The 5,481-nt window shown below is 38.4% G+C and overlaps 1 protein-coding gene across 3 annotated transcripts in view; it reads right to left on the bottom strand.

Annotated features, from left to right (window-relative positions):
• Stag1 (stromal antigen 1) overlaps positions 1 to 5,481 on the bottom strand; it is a 305,967-nt gene that overhangs the window by 291,804 nt on the left and 8,682 nt on the right. The window lies entirely within an intron of this gene.

Here is a 5,481-nt window from a genome sequence, read left to right as displayed (position 1 = left end):
GGGTTTCTCTGTATAGCTCTGGCTATCCTGGAACTCACTTTGTAGACCAGGCTGGCCTCGAACTCAGAAATCCGCCTGCCTCTGCCTCCCAAGTGCTGGAATTAAAGGCGTGCGCCACCACGCCCGGCCAGAAACACTTCTTGTGATGGTTAATCTCAACTGTCAACCCACTCAGAAACAAATGGCACTTCCATTTGTAAAATCAACATTTAGACCAGCCTGTCAGGATATTTCCAGAGATGATAACCCTAAAGGGGAAGGACAAGCCTAGAATACGAGCAGTACTATCCCATAAATGGGAAAGGGGATGTAAATGAAAGGGAGGAGGGCAAAAGTCAAGAAATACAAGCATTCATGTCTCCCTGCCCACCACTCCACCAGAACAGACTAATCTCTAAAATCATGAACTGAGCTAAACCTTCCTTCTTTCATTGTTTTTGCTGTATTCTGTCAATACCTCTCTATTAACAGACCTATCTCCACAACTCTTACAACATCAGTACAGTTTTTCACTGTTGGCTCTTGTCATCATTACAATTGTCCATAGCACTGTAACTATCACCAGATTACTTAACAGCCTACCTACCCTTTCTCTTTCCATATTCCATCTCCTTGCCTACTCCAATATTCACACAGGAGTAAAACAAGGATTCTCAACCTTGGCTATATAGCTATTTTGAGCAATCAACTATTACAGGAAACTATTCCAGCTATTAAAAATCTTTAGAAACAGCCCTGATCTCTACCCTCTGATGTCAGTAATACACACCATCTCATCAAGCTTTATCCACCAATATTATCTGCACACATTACTAATTGTGCTCTTGGAAGCAAAAATCAAGAAAATGAGGAGAATTTTTATTTTTCTTGTTTTTGTTTGTATGGTTTGTTATTACTGTCCGTGCTAGTGCAAGGGATCAAACCTAGGGTCCAGGCATGCTAAGCAAATACTGTGTAGCCTCAGACTCCAAAAATATTTTTAAGTATTCCTCTGCTTAAAACTCTCCCACAGCTTTCGACTTTTACAACAAAATTCAAACTCAAAGACCTATTTCAAATACACCTTACATAATCTAAATTCTACCACACCAACCTCATGTGATGCCATTACATTCTTTCTGCGTGTTCTCCCCACCATAACTACAGGTTTCTCCTAATTCCTGGCATACCACAATTGTTTTTGCTACAGAATTTGGTCTTTGTTCTTTCCTGTGCCTCTGTTCTTGCTTAGGTTCTGTGACTATCTCCACTTAACTTCTCATAGATGACTTTTCTTATTATCATCACAATACCTCATTTATTCCCCAGGAGGAATCAAAGTATGTGACTTGTCAGCCTGATTTTCCAGTTGTAGCTTAGGTTAAATGAACAAATCTATAATATGGAAAACTTTAAATGATAGCTGAGTTTGCATCAGTGATAACCTCAGCTTCACCACCATCTCATTCCCACCTAGATTTATCATTTCCCTCTTGAAACAGAGGGGAGAAAAGAAAAAGGAAGAGCTTAATGAAGCCCCCATCTGTAAACTAATTCTCTGAAAGGTGATATATGAACTAAGTAACTATATAATCTATTTAAATCACTTGACACAATAGTCTATAAATAATGGCTATGTGTTTAAAGGCCCAAGCACAATGCCTGTCATGGATATTTGGAAAGGATGTTCTTGCTCTTAAAAAAAATCTCCTTTTATCACCACTTGGCCTGAACAAAATAGTTCTAAAAGTAGAACTTTGGGGTTTCCATGTAAGCACAAGGACTGGACATTCACAACCCTAAAATTCATGTAAATACCAGGCAGATGTGGTAGCAATTTGTAGTCACAACACTCAGGAGGCAGGAATAATTAATGGAGTCAAAGCTAACTAGACTAACTGGAATTAGAAGCTCCAGCTTCATAGAGAGACCCTACCTCAATAAATAAAGTGGAGAGCAATTAAGACACACTTGTCTGTATCAGGCCTCCAAACATACATGCACAAACCCACACATGTGCAAACACACACATATACAAACACACATACCATCACTCAGACAAATATACACAGATGTACTGTTAAGTACATTATTTTGGATTTTTTACAATATGGTTAGTAAGGATCATCCTTGACAGCACATTCACAAAATCAGGGCTTTGGCCCAAATGCCTAATGAGATGATGCTATCTTCTTTCCTCATATTTTACACAGTGCTAAGGAAAAAAAAAAGTTATAAATACAAAGTGCTTAATTTTAATAACCTTAATAAGTAACAGAAAGCTTAGGTTTCTGTTTTACTTAACAGCTAAATAAAGCCAGTAAAGAAAGCAAATTTTACAACCATATCTAATATGAAAAAAATAGATTTTTTTGTTTCCTATGTAGTCTAGAGCAAGCTGTCCATCCAATTCTTTGTGACTGATACTGATACCATGAAATATAATTATCACTACATTACAAACACAAACTTGTGCCAGTGAATATGTTTCTCTGACATGATGAACATTAGGCTGGGAATGAAGCCACGGTCTTGTACTTTACCATGTCAGGCAGCTCACACCCACCTATTAACTCTACCTCTAGAGGCTCCAACATTTCTGGCCTCCTGAGGCACCTGCACTCACCTGTGCACTCACAAGTCAGTGTATGCACCCACTTGTGAATGCACAGTATAATATAATGCATTATATTATACACATACACATTGAAAATAAATCTTTTTAAGAGGAAAAACTGTATTTCTTCTATACAATTTTCAGTTATATGAGAATGTGAGTTATTCCAATAAGCAGCTGGAAAATGTATAGAGCAATATCACAATTAGGCCTTTGAAAACTAAAGACATCCAAAAAGCTTCATTTCCTAATTTAGAATCTATTTTATGATTATTTCAAAGGGATTTAATAAGAATTCCATCTTGTCCAAAGAACTAGTCAGAAATAAACCGATGCCTAAAGAAGAAATGATTCAAAAACATATATGCTAGCCAAAGGTACAGATGTAGTTAAAAATCAGATCTCAAGCTAGGGTGAAACTCAGTAATGAGCACTCATGCAAAAAGGTCTGGTCTTCAATGCCCAGAATTTTTTAAAATTAAGTTTTTGTTTTTACTTTTTAATCAGATCTCAGGCTATGTGGTTAGAATATGCATGGCCCAGGGAGTGACACTACTAAAAGGTGTGCCCTTGTTGGAGTAGGTATAGCCTTGTTGAAGGAAGTGTGTTACTGTGGGAGTGGGCTTTAAGACCCTCCTCCTAGCCATGTGAAAGACAGTCTTTTCTGCTTGTCTTTGAACAAGCTGTAGAACTCTCAGCTCCTCCTACACCATGCCTTCCTGGGCACTGCCATGCTCCTGCCTTGGTGATAATGGACTGAACCTCTGAAACTGTAAGCCAGCCCTAATTAAATGTTATCCTTATAAGAGTTGTATTGGCCAAACCCAGACACCCAGACACTATTGTGGATGCCAACAAGAGCTTGCTCACAGGAGCCTGATATAGCTGTCTCCTGAGAGGCTCTGCCAGTGCCTGACAAATACAGAAGTGGATGCTCACAGCCATCCATTGGACAGAGCACAGAGTTCTCAATGAAGGAGCTACAGAAAGTATCCAAGGAGCTAAAGGGGTTTGCAGCCCCATAGGTGGAACAACAATATGAACTAACCAGTACCCCCAGAGCTCCCAGGAACTGAACCACCAACCAAAGAAAACACATGGTGGGACTCATAGCTCTAGCTGCATATGTAGCAGAGGATGGCCTAGTTGGTCATCAATGGGAGGCCCTAGGTCCTATAAAGGTTCTATGCACCAGTATAGGGGAATGACCAGGAAGCAAGAGTAGGTGGGTTGGTGAGCAGGGGGAGAAGAGGGGAGAGGGGGTTTTCGGAGGGGAAACCAGGAAAGGGGATAACATCTGAAATGCAAATAAAGAAAATATCTAATAAAAAAATAAAATAAAAAAGATTTGTCTTGGTCATGATGTCTATTCACATCAGTAAAACCCTAACTAAGACAGAGAGGTAGCCCTGTGTAGCCCTGGCTGTCCTGGAACTCACTCTGTAGACCAGGCTGGCCTCGAATTCAGAAATCCACCTGTGTCTGCCTCCGAAGTGCTGGGATTAAAGGGGTGTGCCACCACTGCCCGTCGGTCTTTATACCATACTGTTTAAATTTATGAAATATATAGTATTTCCACTTTATAAAAATATTTTAAATATTAGTAACTTAAAATGAAACCAGGTAGTCACAACTTTGTTTTCTATATCCATTTTTTAAAGAAGGAAAAAACAGTCAGATATCATATTTGATCTACAAACTAAGTCTTAGAGGAAATTTATAAAATTTAGTACTCTTACTCCTACTCCTTTTATTTACAGAATTATACATATAAAGCCTAAGATTCACAAATAATCTTGAAGGAAGCCATCAAATGTATTAAATGTAAAAAAATCATTACAATGTGGCTAGTCATGATAGTGCACACCAGTGAGCCCAGCGCTGGCAGACTGTAGTACAAATGCAAGACCAGTTTGGTCTAAATATGGCAATCTAGACCAGCCAAAGTTACATGAGTAGACAGTCTCAAAACCTGGGCAACAGGGAGCACTACTGTGTCTTGTATTGATGCTGTACCTCTCTAAAGAAAAAGGACTCCCATTTCTAAAATGTGTTTAGTGATTGCAGGCAACACTGTTTATTGCCTTTTATCTTTCCACTCACCCTATGATCATCCTTATTAGTTTTACCGATGCCTATCTCTACATGAGCTAAAATTATTTGATTTTCAGAAAACTATCCTTATCATTTCATCTAGAGTATCATTTATTCACTTTTTAAGATTGATGTTCTTTGGATCTGCATACAATACAATATAGTCTAATGGTTAAATATTAGAGTACAGAATACTCATTTTTATTTCACAGAACATTGTGCCGTTCCTATTTTCATGAAAAATCTAAATTAATGAATTTGTCCAAGTTTATATAGCAAAAAGGGGATGAGGTTTAAAATTAACACAGTGATTCTAGTACTACAAACTCAACAGTGACTATCTAGGCCACATCATATGACAGACAATGCTTCCTTCAACTATGAATGACCATGAGGGGTATTTGGCTTTTGGTCAGTGTTATTCTCTCCACTCCACTCTCATTTACCAAGAAAAGGCATCACTATAGATGCAGTCAGGCTGGCTTCAAACTCTTGATCCTTCTGCCTCAGCCTCCTAAATACTGTGATTGCAGACTTTTCACATCATGCCTGGTTCATGGTGTGTTTTAATTTAAATACGCGGTACATGAGAAGTATTTGCTTCTCTAATTCAGATTACTAAATTAAAACAAGATAATGTGAATCTTCCGCTATTATCATGTGCAAACTGGGGGTTCAGAAATATGAAGCAAATGTTGATTTCTCTGGCTACTGCTCTAACGCTTTCATTCATCTCTAACTTGAAAGTCTCTAGGCTTCTACCAGCAGCTAACTTCATAGTCAAATGTTTT

Source organism: Mus pahari, chromosome 10 (assembly GCF_900095145.1).
Source record: "Mus pahari chromosome 10, PAHARI_EIJ_v1.1, whole genome shotgun sequence".
Classification (NCBI taxonomy): Eukaryota; Metazoa; Chordata; class Mammalia; order Rodentia; family Muridae; genus Mus; species Mus pahari.
This window is presented reverse-complemented; position numbering and strand designations above follow the sequence as displayed.